At 55.4% G+C, this 20055-nt stretch overlaps 1 protein-coding gene across 2 annotated transcripts in view; it reads right to left on the minus strand.

Annotated features, from left to right (window-relative positions):
• Positions 1 to 12031, minus strand: part of LOC144938135 (polycomb complex protein BMI-1-like) — a 47095-nt gene extending 35064 nt beyond the window's left edge. Inside the window, exon 1 of one of the 2 annotated variants that reach the window (XM_078865854.1) lies at positions 11664 to 12031. The gene's annotated coding sequence lies outside the window, so the exon portion shown is untranslated. The remainder of the gene's footprint in view (positions 1 to 11663) is intronic. The other variant, XM_078865853.1, reaches the window with a different exon arrangement.
• Between the last annotated feature and the right edge of the window lie 8024 nt (positions 12032 to 20055).

Raw genomic sequence — 20055 nt, forward strand, 5'->3', positions numbered from 1 at the left:
GGGGCATCTTTGTCTTTGTGGAGCGGTACGAAGCCGGTGACACAGAATTCCATCCCCGCTGACGTCAGTGACGATAATTATCTGAACCCCCATCCAGCGCCTCCCCTAGGTCGACTCAGCCTCAACCGAGTACTCGGTTGTGGTGTCTAAACATCGCCACCGGGGAGACAAAGGCGGTCGGGCGCGGTGTTTGCCTTCAAAGCTGCTCGCTAACAGCACTTGCCGCAAAAGTGTGTTAAGGCTATACGGGGGATCTTTGTCTTGTTATACAAGTGCGCTCGTCTGTGTGTACAGCACACACACACACCCGGGGGTGTTCACGCGTGTGTTCACTCCTCCACACGCGTGCTCACCACAATGAGTGTGTTCATCACACGCGTGCTCACCACAATGAGTGTGTTCATCACACGCGTGCTCACCATTGTTCACTAGTATATTTACGAAAAAAGTGCGTTCACGAGTGACTTGACGAGACACATTAGCGGCGTTCACTCGTGTGTATTTAACACACACACACGCGTGTGTGTGTGTGTGTTCACGTGCGTATTCATTATACATTAGACACGTGTGTTCACGCGTGTTTTCTTAGTGGGGTGCGCTACGAACTCGGCGACCCGGTGTCGATTCCCGCTCGCGCTACCGATGATGTGTCGGCAACATCGCGCCACTGGGGATACAAATGCGTCCCTGGCGTGGTGCTGGCCAGCCCACAAACCCGCGTGTGCCGTTCCGGCCTTCGTAGGTGCTGCTCGCCACGAACAGCTCCTGTTCCCAACAGTCTGCAGAGGCTACACGGTGAGTCTTTGTCTTTGTCTCTGGACACGCGTGTGTTTTACGAGTGTAGGTGTCACACAGTACCCGTTATCACAGCACGTGTCACACAGCACGTGTCACACGTGTCACACAGCACGTGTCACACAGCACGTGTCACACAGCACGTGTCACACAGCACGTGTCACACAGCACGTGTCACACAGCACGTGTCACACAGCACGTGTCACACGTGTCACACAGCACGTGTCACACAGCACGCGTTACACAGCACGCGTCACACAGCACGCGTCACACAGCACGTGTCACACAGCACGTGTCACACAGCACGTGTCACACGTGTCACACAGCACGTGTCACACAGCACGCGTTACACAGCACGCGTCACACAGCACGTGTCACACAGCACGCGTCACACAGCACGTGTCACACAGCACGTGTCACACAGCACGTGTCACACGTGTCACACAGCACGTGTCACACAGCACGCGTTACACAGCACGCGTCACACAGCACGTGTCACACAGCACGTGTCACACAGCACGTGTCACACGTGTCACACAGCACGTGTCACACAGCACGCGTTACACAGCACGCGTCACACAGCACGTGTCACACAGCACGCGTCACACAGCACGTGTCACACAGCACGTGTCACACAGCACGTGTCACACGTGTCACACAGCACGTGTCACACAGCACGCGTTACACAGCACGAGTCACACATCACGCGTCACACATCACGTGTCACACAGCACGTGTCACACAGCACGTGTCACACAGCCCGCGTTATTCGCGTTGTTTGATTTTCGATTCTCCGGCTACAGGCGCGGGGGGGGGGGCTCGTGGCGCCCACAGCCCCCCCCCCACAGGCCGCCTGTCAAGACGCACGGCGGCTCAAGAGACTCCGATGGCGAGACTCGCAGGAGCGCGGTGCCCGGTGACCGTGTCACGGGGCATTGAACCAGGGGCCGACAGAAGATGAAGACGAAGTCGATGATCGAACGCCAAACCAACGAGATGCTGTTCATCTCCGTCAGACTCCCCCAGACTCTGCCCCGGGTGTGTGCGCTGCTGTAGGGAGCTCGTGAGGTCTCCGCGGGTCATCCTCATCCTCCTCACCACATCACCTCCTCATCCTCCTCACCTCCACCACGCACAGGGCATTGATTTCCGTACCGAAGACACGTGCGCGCGCACAGACACCTAGCACACGCACGCGCACACAGACAACTAGCACACGAGCACGCGCACACGAGCACGCGCACAAGAGCCGCCCCCCTCCGCCCACCCCCCACCACCCCACCCCCCACCACCCCACCACCCCACCACCCACCACCGTCCACCCCCCGTCTCCAAAATCAAGCCCCGCGCCGTCTCCACCGCGAGTGGACTCTGCGAGCGATGGGCGCGCGCGCGATCAATGGGGGGCGAGACGCACGCGCGTGCAATGCAAACAGCAGCACTCAGGCGCGCCGCTGGCCGACTACTGCGTGTGCGTGTGTTCGTGTGTGTTTGTGTGTGTGTACGTGTGTGTGTGTTCGTGTGTCTGTGTGTGTGTATGTTCGTTTGCGTGTGTGTGTGTTTGCGTGTGTGTGTCTGTTCGTGTGTGTATGTGTGTTCGTGTCTGTTCGTGTGTCTGTTCGTGTGTGTTCGTGTGCGTCTGTTCGTGTGTGTGTGTTCGTGTGTCTGTTCGTGTGTCTATTCATGTGTTTGCGTGTGTCTGTTCGTGTGTCTGTTCGTGTGTGTTTGTGTGTTTGTGTGTTCGTGTGTGTGTTTGCGTGTGTCTGTTTGCGTGTGTCTGTTCGTGTGTGTCTGTTCGTGTGCGTCTGTTCGTGTGTGTTTGCGTGTGTGTGCCGGCCTTCAGAGGTGCTCGCTAACAGCACTTGCCCCAACAGCCTATTAAGGCTATACGGGGGATCTTTGTGTTCGTGTATCCGCGTGCACGTATGGAGTTCGATTCCCGCTCACGGCCACGAACACCAGTGACGATTATCTAAATCGGCCCTGTGCCTCCCCTAGGTCGACTCAGCCTCAAATGAGGACCTGGTGCGATGCATAAACATCGCCACTGGGGGAGACAAAGGGGGCCACCCACCCCCTCGTGTGCCGTGCCGGCCTTCACAGGTGCTACTCGACAACAGCACTTGGCCCCTACAGTATAGGACTATAAGGGGAACCTTTGTCTTTGTATGGTGCGCATGTTATATTTGTCGCATGCTTGTGTGTGTGTGCGCGTGTTCGCGTGTATGTCATTGTTATGCATGGTTATGTCTGTGCGTTTGCGGGCCCGTCTGCGTGTGCACGTGTGTGTGTGTGCGCACGCGTATCTATGGGTGCCCACGCACGCGTGGATGCATTCACAGCCACGAAGGGAACAAATCAATAACGCATGAATATGATTAGGCGCACGAGTCGCACGCGCGCACACGCACGTACACGCGCACGCGCGCACGTAACCACACACGCACGTACCCAGGCGCACACACACGCACACACACACGCACCCACGCACACACACACGCACCCACGCACACACACACGCACCCACGCACACACACACGCACCCACGCACGCACGCACACACGCACCCACGCACGCACCCACGCACACACACACAGGCACGCACGCACGCACACACACACACACGCACCCACGCACGCACCCACGCACACACACAGGCACCCACGCACACACACACGCACCCACGCACACACGCACACACACACGCACCCACGTACACACACGCGCGCCCACGCACGCACCCACGCACACACACACGCACCCACGCACGCACCCACGCACACACACAGGCACCCACGCACACACACACGCACCCACGCACACACACACGCACCCACGTACACACACGCGCGCCCACGCACGCACCCACGCACACACACACGCACCCACGCACACACACACACACGCACGCACCCACGCACGCTGGCTTGAGCGATCACCACGACGCGCGCGGGTACCTCTAGAAAAAAGTCCCCCCCCCCCCGTATAGCCTCAACAGACTGTTGGGGCAAGTGCTGTTAGCGAGTAGCACCTATACAGGACGGCACGGCACACGAGGGGGGAGTGGGTAACCAGAACCACACCCGACCGCCTTTGTCTCACCAGTGGCGATGCTTACACACCCGCACTCGGTAATCATTGTATGCTCAGTCGACCTAGGGGAGGCCCAGGACCGGTTAAGATATTCGTCACCGGCGTTGGCCGTAAGCTAACCGCTACACGACCAAAGATCCCCCGTATAGCCTGAACGGACTGCTGGGGCAAGTGCTGTTTAGCGAGTCGCGTCTACCACCACCGCTCCCCATAACGCGCGTGTACACACCTGCATATGGGACATACCCATTGCCATTTATATGCGTTCAATAATACCCCCCCCCCACTTCGCTCAAGAAGGGCTCACAAGTGACGTCATCACATCTACCGCTCTATTCTAGGAACGCAACAGGAGGGTTTCTACGCGGAATCTGTCTGTCGCCTGATGAAGCTTGTGGTAATCACTCGCGAAACGTCGTTCCCAGATTGTAAATGTCGCGGCTTTGCTCTCAAACACACCGGTGTTGCTCTACCAGTAACGAATTGGCCACGTTCTGTTCACGCGACAAACCTTACTAGTTGGCTGTGTCGGGTGGTGGCGGGTTTAACGACACATTTACATGTTGATATTGATCGCGAAAGACCCACTTGCGTGTTCATAAGATGAGCAAGCAGACTGCCGAGCACCCAAACGAGGTCTCTCCCCACGTAGCACGCGGCCGATACTTCTCGCGAATTCCGTGACGCCACACGGAAGCCCCACTACCGTGTCACTCGTCGCACGCGCAACTCGCGTTATCATCGTTGTTGTTGTTATAATTGTTGTTGTTATAATTGTTGTTGTTATCGTCGTTGTTGTTGTTGTTATCATCGTTGTTGTTGTTGTTGTTATCATCGTTGTTGTTATAATTGTTGTTGTTATTCTACCAATACTGAAATTGGGGCAAGCGCCGACTCCACGGATCGATTTGTAAACTCTATAGACACGGCTGCTCAATCAATTGCACAACATAAACCCTGAAACTCATCATCACCGCCTTAGAACGGTAATGTATGTACCGTCTGCTGAACTTATTTCGCACCGTACGTAGCCATTATTATTTTACAGTAGGCTGACGTTTCGGGACATGGTCCTTCGTCAGGGACAGAACGACAGCTTTGGGTTGGGGCAGCGAGACTTCACTGACAATTTCACAAGCGTCTTAGTTCCGATCAATAACACCTCCAGAGCAGCACGGCTCGTTGGCGACGTACGGTGCGAAAGAAGTTCAACATACCGTACGTGCAATAACGTCTTGCAACCTCGCATTGGAGGAGGAAGAGGAGGGGGGGTGGCAGGGAGGGAAGCGCCGATTGCACTCTTGCACGATGAAGGGGGGAAAACATGTGAACGCAGGGCGAAGTAATTTTCGGTGCGAGCGAGTTACTAAACAAACAACGAAAAATAATAATCACAGCAATCGGTTGCCCGGTTTTTGCCTCTCCGAACCGAGTTCACCATTCCGACAACGGTTACCGGTTTTAATCCGCACCGCCGCTTTTGAAACCGACTGAGCGGAAGCGCCGATGATTTACACGGAGATTTGTAGATTGCTGAAGTGACCCACAGGCTCATGGACTCACGAACTTGCACAGAGACCCACAGACTCATGCAGAGAACCACGGACTTGCACAGAGACCCACAGACTCATGCAGAGACCCACGGTCGTACACAGAGACCCACAGACTCACACAGAGACCCACGGTCGTACACAGAGAACCACAGACTCATGCAGAGACCCACATACGCATGCATAGAACCACGGACTTGCAGAGAGAACCACAGACTTACACAGAGACCCATGGACTTACACAGAGACCCACAGACTTATGCAGAGAACCACGGCCTTGTACAGAAATCCACAGACACACAGAGACCCACAGACTCATGCAGAGACCCACGGACTTACACAGAGAACCACAGACTTACACGGAGACCGACACAGAGACCCACTTTTTTGTGTCGCAATGCGTGTATCCTGCCGAATCCGTAACTTTACGCTACACACACGCACGGATATGTCGATGTATCTGTAACGTCGCACGAAGGAATGGTGGACGATGGTTCAAGAATAGGGGCAGAACAGAACCCGAAGAGTGGAACTCGTCCGAGAAGTCGTTCCGTAACACACGGGGGTGGGGAGACGGAGCTTTGAAATCGATCTCGCGTGTAAGGGGCAACAGGCGCCTGGATCGGTATCCGTACGCATGGCAAGATTGTCAAGAGGTGACGGGGGGTGTTCTTCATCAAGCAGTGGATTGAGCATGGCTGATGATGATGCTCCTGATGGGGTACTAACAACACGTGTGCGTGCGAGTGAACGTGCTGTACGTGTGCGCCGTGCCGGCCTTCATAGGTGCTACTCGCTAATAGCACTTGCCCTCCTAACAGTGTGTTCAGGCGATACGGGGCATCTTTGTCTTGGTGTGTGTAGCGGAGCAGTTTGTGCGCCGCAGATACGAATCCAGCGACCCCAGTCCGACACCCGCTCACGACCAATAACAGTGGCGAATATCCGGACCGGTCATAGCCCTGCCCTAGGTCGACTGAGCCTCAAAACGAGCACCTGGCGCGGCCTATAAACATCGCTACTGGGGAGACAAAGGCGGTCGGGCGTGGTGCTGGCCACCGTGCGTGCCGGCCTTCATAGGTGCTACTCGCTAACAGCACTTGCCCCCAACAGTCTGTTAAGGCTGCGTGTCGCTGCATGCGCGTCTGCAACGCGGTGCAGTTCCGTGTCAGCTCGTGCCGTGCGTTTGTCATTATTAATCACGCGTGCGCGGTCCGGTAAGGCATGCCATGCAGTGCACAGATTAATGTATAATTATATTATGACGACAACAACAACAATCATTGACGAACACACATTTGCCAAACAACTGTTGAACGAACAACTCCTCCCGCACGCCGTGTCGCGGTGACGATTTGACCATACTTCACCATGCATGTGTGTCAATGTGGGTGTCGTTGCATAGCTCAACCAGAGAGAGACGTGACCAGGGATTGAACTCAGCGCTCGCCGGGTCGGTTGCATCGATATATTACGCGCCGTGGGCGAACCACATCTCTCTATGTTCGTAACCAGAGAAACAAAATACAAAGATCCCCCGTGTAGCCTTAACAGACTGTTGGGGCAAGTGTTGTTAGTGAGCAGCACCTATGAAGGCCGGCACGGCGCACGAGCGGGTGGGTGGGTGGCCAGCAACCACGCCGGGCCGCCTTTGTCTCCCCAGTAGGGATGACTTTTACACACCGCACCAGGTACTCATTCGAGACCGATTCGACCTCGTGAAAGCCCAGGACCGGTTCAGAAAAATCGAACTCGGGTCGCCGGGCTCGCAATGCAGCACGCTAACCAAGACACGACTACCACCGCTACCCACGCACCAGGTAAGTAATAGAAGGTAAACACACGGACACACAAAAACAACGATCTCCCGCATAGCCTGTAACCCGCTAACAACACTTGCCCCAACAAAGACACACACACACACTCACTGGCACGTGTAGGAACAACCGCGGAACCATCAAATCATCGCAACAGCGACGAGTCGTATTCCCGAAAATACCGCGCTCCTCAAATCGGATGTCCGACCCGGCCCTTTCACGAACACAAACGAGCAGTATAAGTTCGTCTCAAAAGACAAATAATACAAAGATCCCCCGTGCAGCCTAAACGGACTGCTGGGGCAAGTGCTGTTAGCGAGTCGCACCTATGAAGGCAGGAACGGCACACGAGGTGGTGGGTGGCCGGCAACCAGCGGCGATGATTTTTACTACACACACCGCACCGGGTACTCATTTGAGGCCAAGTCGACCTAGGGGGGAGGCCCAGCACGGGTTTAGATCATCGTCACCGGTGTTGGCCGTGAGCGGGAATCGGATTCGTATCGCGCGACGCGTCTCATGCACACAACAACACGCGCGCGTGGTCATCAAACGTGGTTGTTGTTGTTGTTGATGCTGCTGCTGTTCCTGCTGCTAAAACCGGAACGAAAATCAGAAGCAAACCCCGAAAATAAATCGCGCGATGAGAAGATATATATTTGCGACGCCCCACGACGTGACAAAGACCCTCGCTGTTGTTTAGAAGACTCGAGTCAACACGAAGTCTGCCTCCGACTTGGTGCGTGATCAGCAAACAGCATCTCGAAGTGCCGTGCGTTAATTTTAGTTTCACGGTTAAGGGCAATACGGCGATTGGATATAGACATTGCCTGAATTCAAACTCACACCACCACCACGCCTAACCGATGAGTTCAACTTGGCCTGTTTGTAAGAATCGAGTCATCACGAAGTTTTCCTCCGACTCCGTGATGAGCAAACATCATCTCAAAGTGCCGTGCGTTTATTGTTGTTGCACGGTCATCATCAAGACGTTTGTTCGCGAGACATTTGCACGAAAGAAAACTCACACAGCCACCAACACCACACCGACGAGTTCGACTTTTAAACACCACGGGATCTGTGCGTCTAAAGTCCGCTGTTCATCGTACACGCAACGCAACCATCGCTGCTGCTGCCGCTGATGATGCTGATGTCACTTGCCGACTGCGGCGGCGAACATGTTGATAAAGTTCGGAGAATCCCTTTGGTATAACAACACTCACCACACAACTACGCACGCGGTGTGTGGTGTGGTGTAGTGTGGTGTGTGTGGCGTGGTGAGTAAATGTACAAGTGGAGCGGTATTCTCGCGTGCCACGTCCGCTGGCGCGTGGGGGTGAGAAGAGGGAAAAGCGGCGAGAATGTCGCGCCGTGCGGGCTCGCAGTGGCCTCTCTGTCTCTCTCGCGGGAGAAGTTCTCTTTGGTGGTGGTGGTGGTGTGGTTGTTGTTGTGGTTGTTGTTGTGGTTGTTGTTGTGGTTGTTGTGCGTAGCGGCAGCATCGCGCGCGAGTCTCCCCCGAGAGGCGTGAAACGAGAACCCCGACGACTCCGCCATTTTCTCGACGCGAAAACTCCCGAAAGGGGAAAAGCAGCGAACTGGCCGGCGGGCGCGCAGAGAGAGAGAGACACAAGTTTGGTGACACACACACAGACACACACATACACACACACAGAGACAGACACACACAGACAGACAGAGAGACACAGACCGAGAGACAGACACACAGACAGTCAGAGAGACAGACACACAAACACAGACAGAGAGACAGACACAGACAGAGAGACACACACACAGACAGACACACAGACAGACACACACAGACAGAGAGACACACACAGACATACACAGAAACAGACACACACAGACAGAGACAGACACACAGACAGACACAGAGACACAACTTTGGTAACACACAGAGACACACAGAGACAGACACACACAGAGACATACACAGACATTCACACAGGAGCACGCACAGATACACAGGAAGACGACACACGAATACAGAGGCACACAGACACACTCAGGCGCATACAGTGGCAAATACACACAGAGAGACACGCACAGAGACAGAGAAACAAACACACAGACAGGGAGACACACACACAGACACACAGAGGCACGCAAAGATACATACGAAGACGACACACAGATACAGACACACACTGACACAGATACATACACACAGGCGCATACACAGACACACACACAGAGACACACATACATACATAGATACATATGAAGACGACACAAATACAGACGCACACTCACATACATGCATACATGCACAGACGCACAAACACACGCACACACAGGCAGACACACAGTCACACGCGGACGCAGACACATGCGTACACACAGGAGCACACACACAAACATTCAAAGACACGCAAACACAGACACACTTGCACACAGATACATGCACACACAGGCGCATACACACACAAACGCACATACATCGACACACCGATACACACAAACACACACAGCCACAAAGACTGACACACAGACACACAAAGATACACAAAGTCCCCCCCCCCCCGTATAGCCTTAACAGACTGTAAGGGCAAGTGCTGTGAGCGAGCAGCACCTATGAAGGCCGGCACGGCACACGAGGGGGTGGGTTGCCAGAACCACGCCCGACCGCCTTTGTCTCCCCAGTAGCGATGTTTACTACACACCGCACCAGATACTCATTTGAGGCCGAGTCGACCTAGGGGGATGAGGCCCAGGACCGGTTCAGATAATCGTCGGCGCTTTTGGCGGCCGCGAGCGGGAATTCGAACTCGGGTCGCCGGGTTCGTAGCGCAGCGCGCTAACCGCTGCACCACCGCTCCCGCGCGCACGACACTACCACGCAGACGCACACACAAAGGCAAAGATCCCCCGCCTAGCCTTGGCAGACTGTTGGGGCAAGTGCTGTTACAGCTCACACTGACACACACACGTGTGTGTGTGTGTACACCATCCCGCCCGTGTGTGTTTACTCTGCGCTCGGCTGTGTCCGCGTTAACCCACGAGCTCCGTCGATATTTTATTTTAATTTATTTCATGCCGGGGAAATCGGAGGTTCTAACCACCGCCCCCCCTCTCTCTCTCCAACTCTCACCCCCCCGCCTGCTCTATGCCGACCTTTGCGACGGACACTGGCGCGTGTGAATGTCAATGCACTGCCACCACTACCACTACCACCACCACCACCACGATTGTCACCCACACAGAGACGCACAAGCGATGACGGCGAGCGCGGGCGGCACTCAACCAATAACAACAACAACGACGATGACGAATCCCGTGGGCTCGGGTAGCCCGTGCACAGCAGCAGGCAACGACGACGCACATCGACATCCACCACCACCACCACAAGGGACGCCGCAAATTTGCTGCGAACGCGTGAGAATTGTGGAAGCTGCAATGCGCGAACGCACGCGATCGTGCACACACACACAGTCACTCACACACACTCACACACTCACACGCACTCACACACTCACACGCTCACTCACGCACACACACACAGTCACACTCACACACTCACACGCACTCACACGCTCACTCACGCACTCACACACAGTCACACTCACACACACTCGCATACACACTCACGCACACTCACACACTCACTCACTCGCATACACACTCACACACTCGCATACACACTCACACACTCGCATACACACACTCACTCACACACTCGTACGCACACACACAAACCAGTCACACACACGGTACCGCGCGCGCACAACACAACCACCATCGTCAACACAACAACACACACCACACCACACAACACGTGCACAACGCACCACGCACCACACACAACACACGCCAGCATTGTCCATCCGCGACCACAGTGGTTGGTGGTGTTGGTGGTGGTGATGATGGAGAGGGGCGGAGAGAGACGCAAGCGACGCGGACAGAGAAGAGGGAGACGATCAGCGGGCTCCCTGGCTCGGGTCTCTACCCACTCGGGGTGGGGGGGGCGGGTGGTGGTGGCGGTGTTGGCAATCACCGCTCGCACCACTCCGCCCAGCGCCACCACCACCACCACAACAACAACAATCATCATCATCACAGCAGCGAGACCGCCTCCCTCCCTGCTGCCTGCCTGCTCCCTCTCGCTCTCCCTCTCTCTACGTCGCGTGCATTCACGCCACGCAGCCATCTTGGAACAGCCCCGCGCGAGCGCAGAGACCGCGGCGGAGTCGCCGCGACTCCACGGACCCCCCCCCCTCTACCCCCCCCCTCTCCTCCTCCACCTCCTCCTCGCTGCCGCCCGTCACCGCGACGCCTTCCACGGCGGCCCCCCCTTCCTCGGGTGGGGGGCACCCCCCCCACACACACAGACCCCCCCCCCCCACACAGACCCCCCTACCCCCCCCTCCTGCGTGCCCCCGCCGCAGCTCACCTCGCGCGTTTTTGTCCTCCTCTGGCGAAGAAGGGCTCCTCCTGCTGCTCCTACTGCTGCTGCTCTTCCTATTCCTCCTCCTGCTGCTGCTACTGCTGCTGCTCGTATCCCTCCTGCTGCTGCTGCTGTATCTGCTGCTGTGTGCGCACGGGCGGCAGCGGCGGCGGCAACGACGACGGTGATGATGGTGATGCTGTCTCTCTCTCTCGTGTGTGTGGTGGTGGTGCGAGAGGGAGGAGAGAGGGAGGAGGAGGGGAGAGAGAAAGGGGGAGGAGAGAGACGGAGCGAGGAGGAGGCGGCGGCGGCCGTGCGCGGTGCACGGGGAGGAGGAGGTGCGTGCCGCGGCTGCTGCTGCGGCTGCGTTCGGCTGGTGGGCGGGTTGGGGAGGCGTGGGGGGTTGGTGGCGATGCTGGGGAGGGGAGGGGGGGTGGATGTCCGGGGGGGTGTGTGGGGCACCACGCGGTGGGGTTCATCCCCCACCCCCCCCCCCGGCCAGCCCCGCCCCGCCCCGCGAAGCCCTGCCCGCTGCTGCTGCTGATGATGAGGCCGCGCCGGTCACGTGGTCACACGACTCCCCCCCCCCGCCTCCTCCCACCCCCTCCATCCACCAACCCCAACCCCCTCCACCCCAGAGAACTCCCCTCGAACACCGCCCAACCCCTTCTCGCACCCCCCCCTCCATCCCTCCCACTCGCCCCCACCAACCCAACACCGCCCCCCCCACGCGCGCCTCTCGGCTCCGCGTCCGATGCCTTCTTCTCGCTCCACAATCCATTCCCAGTTGCGGGGAGTGAAGCGTGGTGCCACGATCTGCTGCTCCTAGCCCCGTTCACGAGCTCCTAGCCCCGTCCACGAGCTCCTAGCCCCGTTCACGAGCTCCTAGCCCCGTTCACGAGCTCCTAGCCCCGTCCACGAGCTCCTAGCCCCGTTCACGAGCTCCTAACGCGAACGGCCGCAGAGAAGAGCCACTCCGCGGTTGTCCATGCGACTGCTGCTGCTGCTGTTGTTGAGCAGCGTTGTTGTTGTTATTGAACAGCGTTGTTGTTGTTGTTGCCTGCTGTGGTGGTAGCTCTGAACCTGTGATGGGTCTCCCCACTCAGCACACGCACGGACAACGCGTGCGTGTGATCGGCACGACCTTCATAGGTACCCGTTAACAGCACTTGCCCCAACAGTCTGTTTGAGGCTATCCGGGATGCCTTTGCCTTTGATAAGTCACTACTCACTCACAGCACTTGCCCCAGCAGTCTGTTTGAGGCTATCCGGGATGCCTTTGTCTTTGATAAGTAACTACTCACTCACAGCACTTGCCCCAACAGTCTGTTTGAGGCTATCCGGGATGCCTTTGTCTTTGATAAGTCACTACTCACTCACAGCACTTGCCCCAGCAGTCTGTTTGAGGCTATCCGGGATGCCTTTGTCTTTGATAAGTCACTACTCACTCACAGCACTTGCCCCAGCAGTCTGTTTGAGGCTATCCGGGATGCCTTTGTCTTTGATAAGTAACTACTCACTCACAGCACTTGCCCCAACAGTCTGTTAAGGCTATCCGGGATGCCTTTGTCTTTGATAAGTAACTACTCACTCACAGCACTTGCCCCAACAGTCTGTTTGAGGCTATCCGGGATGCATTTGTCTTTGATAAGTAGCTACTCACTCACAGCACTTGCCCCAACAGTCTGTTTGAGGCTATCCGGGATGCCTTTGTCTTTGATAAGTAGCTACTCACTCACAGCACTTGCCCCAGCAGTCTGTTTGAGGCTATCCGGGGGATATTCCCCCCATGTCTTGCTGTGTATTTTATCCTCATCGTTATTGTTGTGATTCATATTATTGATTATCCCGGGTGCGGATGATAACGAACATATGTTGCCGCTATGAGAACACGGGGGGGGGTGGTGTTGGTGCGGGCGGGGGTTGTTGTTATTGTTGTTGTTGGTGCGCGCACATTTGCGGCGCGCGGAGGCGAGAGAGAGAGAGATTGCAGGAGGAGCGAGCGAGAGAGAGAGATGGCGAGAGCGAGATGGAGAGCGAGCGAGTAAGAGCGAGAGAGAGATGGCGAGCGAGCGAGGCCCTGCGCTGCATGCAAATGCGGCGGGGGGGGGGCAGACACCAGCCTCGCGTTCCGAGCACCGAGGAATCGCGCGCGCACCGCCCCTCGGCCAAAGCTGCTGCTGCTGCCGCCGCTGCTGCTGCTGCTACTGCTGCTGCCCCCGCTGGTGTTGCTGCTGCCGCTGCTGCTGCCCCTGCTGCCGCTGCTGCCGCTGCTGCTGTACACGCGGCGTGGTTGTTGCACAACGCGAGACGCGAACGGGCGAGCGAGCGAGCGAGGCTTTGAGCCACACAAAGGAGGGCGATGAAGGAGCTTCCTCGCCGCTCTTTGCCGCCGCACACGCGGCAGCATCTCACACGCGGCAGCATCTCACAGCGGCAGCAGCAGCAGCAGACAAAGATGATGCCACGCGTAGCCTTCGACGGAGCGGTCACGGCAAGTGCTGCTGGCGGAGTGGTGGTCGGCACCAAGCCCGGTCGCCTTTGTCTCCCCAGTGCCGATGATCACGACGCACCGCGCGCCACGTGCTCGTTTAAAGGCACGCGAGTCGAACTGGTTGGCCGCGCCGGTGCGCTAACCGCTGCGCCACTGCTCCGCACTCACGGCACCGGCGTGTGTGTAGGTGTACACACACGTGTGTATGTGTGTAGGTGTACACGTATAGCGTTTGCACCTGCAGCCGTCACGACGAGTTTGTGTGTAGGTGACGTCGGGATCGGTGTCGTTATTCGGGCGTGTCCCGCCTGGTCACGCGGGAATCAGAATATGTATCCACACAGGAGGAGGAGGAGAAATCCGATGAGCTATAAAGCGACATGTCGATGTCGCAGCAACGACAACTCGCGAACGGAGATCTCGCAGACTCGGGAGCCGACTCGGAGCCACGCCGAGTCGCCTTGAAGACCCCCCCACGCGCCCCCGACTGGACATCTGGCGGATAAAAACAAAGAGCTTCATGGCTCATCGGATTCCTCCAGCATTAATAACGAACCCGAATCTGTTATTCGGCGCGCCTTCGCTGCCTCGCGTCCGTCTGTTGCAACTGCCTCCCCTAGGTTAACTCTGTGTGTGTCACTGTGTACGTGTGTGTGTGTCACTGTCTACGTGTGTGTGTGTCACTGTGTACGTGTGTGTGTCACTGTGTGTGTGTGTCACTGTGTGTGTGTGTCACTGTGTGTGTGTGTCACTGTGTGTGTGTCACTGTGTACGTGTGTGTGTGTCACTGTGTGTCACTGTGTCACTGTGTGTCACTGTGTGTGTGTCACTGTGTGTGTGTGTCACGATGTGTGTGTGTGTGGTTACCACTCGCCACTGGGGCTGTTAAGCCGCATTGTCCATGCGGTCGCTGTCCGGCCTTCATAGGCGCTTCCAAACAACGCTGGGACGCAGCACACCCTGTGTGGGGCTGAGCTACACAGAGCACGACGCCGGCCTTTGTTTTGTGTTTCTGTGCACGCGTGTCTGTGTGTCACTGTGTTACTGCGTATGTCTGTGTGTGTCACTGTGTTACTGCGTGCGTGTGTGTTACTGTGCGTGTGTCTGTGTGTGTCACTGCTGACGTGTGTGGGCCACTGTGTGACTGTGTTACTGTGTTGACCGTGTGTTAGTGTGTGTGATAGTGTGTGTGTTAGTGTGTGTGTCTGTGTGTGTTACTGCGTTCACCGTGTGTTAGTGTGTGACTGTGTGTTACTGTGTGTGCGTGTCTGTGTTACTGCGTTGACCTGTGTTCCTAATGTTGTCTTTGTGTGTCACTGCACGTGTGTCTGTGTGTGTTCCTGATGTTGTGTCTGTGTGTGTTCCTGATGTTGTATGTGTGTGTCACTACGCGTGTGTCTGTGTGTGTCACTGCACGTGTGTGTGTGTTCCTGATGTATGTGTGTGTTACTGTGCGTGTGTCTGTGTGTGTCACTGCGCGTGTGAATTTGTCTGACTGTGTGACTGAGTTACTGTGTAACTGCGCGTATGATCGTGTGTGTTACTATGCGCGCGCGCGTGGTATGTGCGTTGAACTTATTTCGTGCCGTACGTAGCCAACCGTGTGTGACTGTGTGCTACTGCGCGTGTGTCACCGTGTGCGTAACTCTGTGTGTATGTCCTTGTGCATGGGGAGGTCGACTCAGCCTCAAATGAGTCCCTGATGCGGTGTGTAAAACATCGCCACTAGGGAGACAAAGGCGGCCGGGCGTGATGCTGCCCACCCACCCCCTCGTGAGCTGTACCGTCCTTCATAGTTGCTCGCCAACAGCACTTGCCCCAACAGTCTGTTCAGGCTATACGGGGGATCTTTGTATCATTTCGTCAGCTGACCACCCCTGCCCTTGTGGTGTGCCGTGTCTGCCTTCATAGGGTGCTACTCGCCAACAGCGCTTGCCCCAACAGTCTGCTTCAGGCTACACTGGGCATCTTTATCTTTTTAATTGCACGTTTACTCCACGTGTACTCCACGTGCGGTTTTTCTGTATGCCGTTTGCACCGTTGCGTGTGTGTGTGTACGTCTGTGTGTGTGTACGTGTGTGTGTATGTGTGTGTGTGTACATGTGTGTACGTGTGTGTGTGTACGTGTGTGTAATTGTGTGTGGTGAGTGTACGTGTGTGTGTGTACGTCTGTGTGTGTACGTGTGTGTATGTGTACGTGTGTGTATGTGTGTGTGTGCACGTGTGTGTGTGCACGTGTGTGTGTGTGTGCACGTGTGTGTGTGTACGCCCGTGCGTTCGCAATGTCCACGGGTCTTTGTCTTTGCTGCCGTGCAGGGCCGTGCACGTGTGTGGTGTGTGTACGTGTGAGTGTACGTGTGTGTGTACGCGTGTGTGTACGTGTGCGTGTGTGTGGTGAGTGTACGTGTGTGTGTACGTGTGTGCGTGGTGAGTGTACGTGTGTGTACGTGTGAGTGTACGTGTGTGTGTGTACGTGTGTGTGTACGTGTGTGTGTACGTGCGTGTGTGTGGTGAGTGTACGTGTGTGTGTACGTGTGTGTGTGTGTGTGTGAGTGTACCTTGCCACGGCCGTGCACTGAGAGAGTGAATTGCGGAAGGGCGAGCGAGCGAGCGAGAGGGGGATCTCGAGGCGGCGTGGAGCGAGACTCTCGCTCGCTCCGCGCGGGGAGGAGACGCGGGGTGGGTGGGTGGTAGGCGGACTCTGTACAAACGATTCTCTCTCTCGCCACGCTACGAAACAGCTTTTGAACACACGCGCAAAGACACACCGACTGTAGCCGTGTGTGTGTGCACCACGCGTGTGTGTATATGCACCGCGTGTGTGTGAATGTGTATGCACCACGTGTGTGTGTATATGCACCACGTGTGTGCACCACGCGTGTGTGTGTATGCACCACGCGTGTGTATGCACCACGCGTGTGTGTGTATGCACCACGCGTGTGTGTGCTCCACGCGTGTGTGTGCACCACGCGCGTGTGTGTATGCACCACGCGTGTGTATGTATATGCACCACGCGTGTGTGTGTGTATGCACCACGCGTGTGTGTGTGTATGCACCACGCGTGTGTGTGTATATGCACTACGCGTGTGTGTGTGTATATGCACCACGCGTGTGCGCGCACAACAAAAGACAAAGACTCCCCTTGCCCCGTGTAGCCTCAACAGACTGTTGGGGCAAGTGCTGTTAGCGAGTAGCACCTATGAAGGCCGACACGGCACACGAGGGGGTGGGTGGCCAGCACCACGGCCGACCGCCTTTGTCTCCCCAGTGGCGATGTTTACTGCACACCGCAGCAGGTACTCAGTTGAGGCTGAGTCGACCTAGGGGAGGAGGCCCAGGACCGGTTCAGATCATCTTCACTGGTGTTGGCCGTGAGCGGGAATCGAACTCTGGCCGCCGGGTTCGTAACGCAGCGTTGCGCTAACCACGACACCCACCGCTCCCCCATGTCCACACACAGTGACACACACACACACTGCGTGCAGCACGCACTTTGTGTGTGAGGGCTGCTATACGTCTCCCTGCCTGTGTGTGTGGGTCTGTGTGTGCGTGTCACTCAATGCCAATAAATAACAACCACACGACATAACACCACATTGTGCCCTTAATAGGAGCTCACTGACAGCGCTTGTCCCAAAAGTCTGAGACCACGTGGGTATGCTTGTGTATATATTGCACGGAGATGGGGAGTGGTGGTGTAGTGGTTAGCGCGCTGCGCAACGAATACGGCGACCCGAGTTCGATTCTCGCTCACGACCACCACCAGTGACGATTATCTGAACCGGTCCTGGGCCTCCCCTAGGTCGACTCAGCCTCAAATGGATACCTGGTGCGGTGTGTAAAACATCGCCACTAGAGAGACAAAGGCGCCGGGCGTGGTGCTGGCCACCCATCCCCTCGTGTGCCGTGCCGTCCTTCATAGGTGCTCGCTAACAGCCCCTTGCCCCAACAGTCTGTTAAGGCTACACTGGGGATCTTTGTCTTTGTACTGCACGTATACTGTGTGCATGCAGTCCTCCTGGATGCCATTCGCATCGTTGTGTATGTGTCTGCCCGTGTGTTCGCATCGTCTGGTTTTATTTCCTGCAAATGTTTAGCATCGTCGCGTATACACCATCGCTTCTGTGCACTTGTGTGTGTATATATATACTGCGTGTATACTGTGTGTGTATATATACTGCGTGTATACTGTGTGTGTATATATACTGCGTGTATACTGTGTGTGTGTATATATACTGCGTGTATACTGTGTGTATATACTGCGTGTATACTGTGTGTATATATACTGCGTGTATACTGTGTGTGTATACTGCGTGTATACTGTGTGTGTGTATATACTGCGTGTATACTGTGTATATACTGCGTGTATACTGTGTGTGTATATATACTGCGTATATACTGTGTGTGTGTATATACTGCGTGTATACTGTGTGTATATATTGTGTGTATATTTTGTGTTTGTGTCTAAGCGCTGGGCGCGTGTGTGTGTGTGTGTCGATTGGCACGCGTGTGTGTGTGTGTCTCTGTGTATACTGTGTGTGTGTGTCTGTGTATGCTGTGTGTGTGTGTCTCTGTGTATGCTGTGTGTGTGTCTCTGTGTATACTGTGTGTGTGTGTCTGTGTATGCTGTGTGTGTGTGTCTCTCTGTGTATGCTGTGTGTGTGTCTCTGTGTAAACTGTGTGTGTGTATATATACTGCGTGTATACTGTGTGTGTCTCTGTGTATGCTGTGTGTGTGTGTCTCTGTGTATGCTGTGTGTGTGTGTCTCTGTGTATGCTGTGTGTGTGTCTCTGTGTATACTGTGTGTGTATATATACTGCGTGTATACTGTGTGTGTCTCTGTGATGCTGTGTGTGTGTCTCTGTGTATGCTGTGTGTGTGTCTCTGTGTATGCTGTGTGTGTGTCTCTGTGTATGCTGTGTGTGTGTGTCTCTGTGTATGCTGTGTGTGTCTCTGTGTATGCTATGTGTGTGTGTGTCTCTGTGTATGCTGTGTGTGTGTCTCTGTGTATACTGTGTGTGTGTATATATACTGCGTGTATACTGTGTGTGTCTCTGTGTATGCTGTGTGTGTGTCTCTGTGTATGCTGTGTGTGTGTGTCTCTGTGTATGCTGTGTGTGTGTGTCTCTGTGTATGCTGTGTGTGTGTCTCTGTGTATGCTGTGTGTGTGTCTCTGTATGCTGTGAGTGTGTCTCTGTGTATGCTGTGTGTGTGTGTCTCTGTGTATGCTGTGTGTGTGTGTCTCTGTGTATGCTGTGTGTGTGTCTCTGTGTATGCTGTGTGTGTGTCTCTGTGTATACTGTGTGTGTGTATATATACTGCGTGTATACTGTGTGTGTCTCTGTGTATGCTGTGTGTGTGTCTCTGTGTATGCTGTGTGTGTCTCTGTGTATGATGTGTGTGTGTGTCTCTGTGTATGCTGTGTGTGTGTCTCTGTGTATGCTGTGTGTGTGTCTCTGTGTATGCTGTGTGTGTGTGTCTTTGTGTGTGTGTGTCTGTGTGTGTGTGTGTGTCTGTGTGTGTCGCTGTGTGTCGCTGTGTGTGTCTCTGTGTATGCTGTGTGTGTGTGTCTCTGTGTATGCTGTGTGTGTGTGTCTCTGTGTATGCTGTGTGTGTGTGTCTCTGTTTATGCTGTGTGTGTGTCTCTGTGTATGCTGTGTGTGTGTCTCTGTGTATGCTGTGTGTGTGTCTCTGTGTATGCTGTGTGTGTGTCTCTGTGTATACTGTGTGTGTGTATATATACTGCGTGTATACTGTGTGTGTCTCTGTGTATGCTGTGTGTGTGTCTCTGTGTATGCTGTGTGTGTGTGTCTCTGTGTATGCTGTGTGTGTGTGTCTCTGTGTATGTTGTGTGTGTGTCTCTGTGTATGCTGTGTGTGTGTCTCTGTGTATGCTGTGTGTGT

Source organism: Lampetra fluviatilis, chromosome 21 (assembly GCF_964198595.1).
Source record: "Lampetra fluviatilis chromosome 21, kcLamFluv1.1, whole genome shotgun sequence".
Classification (NCBI taxonomy): domain Eukaryota; kingdom Metazoa; phylum Chordata; class Hyperoartia; order Petromyzontiformes; family Petromyzontidae; genus Lampetra; species Lampetra fluviatilis.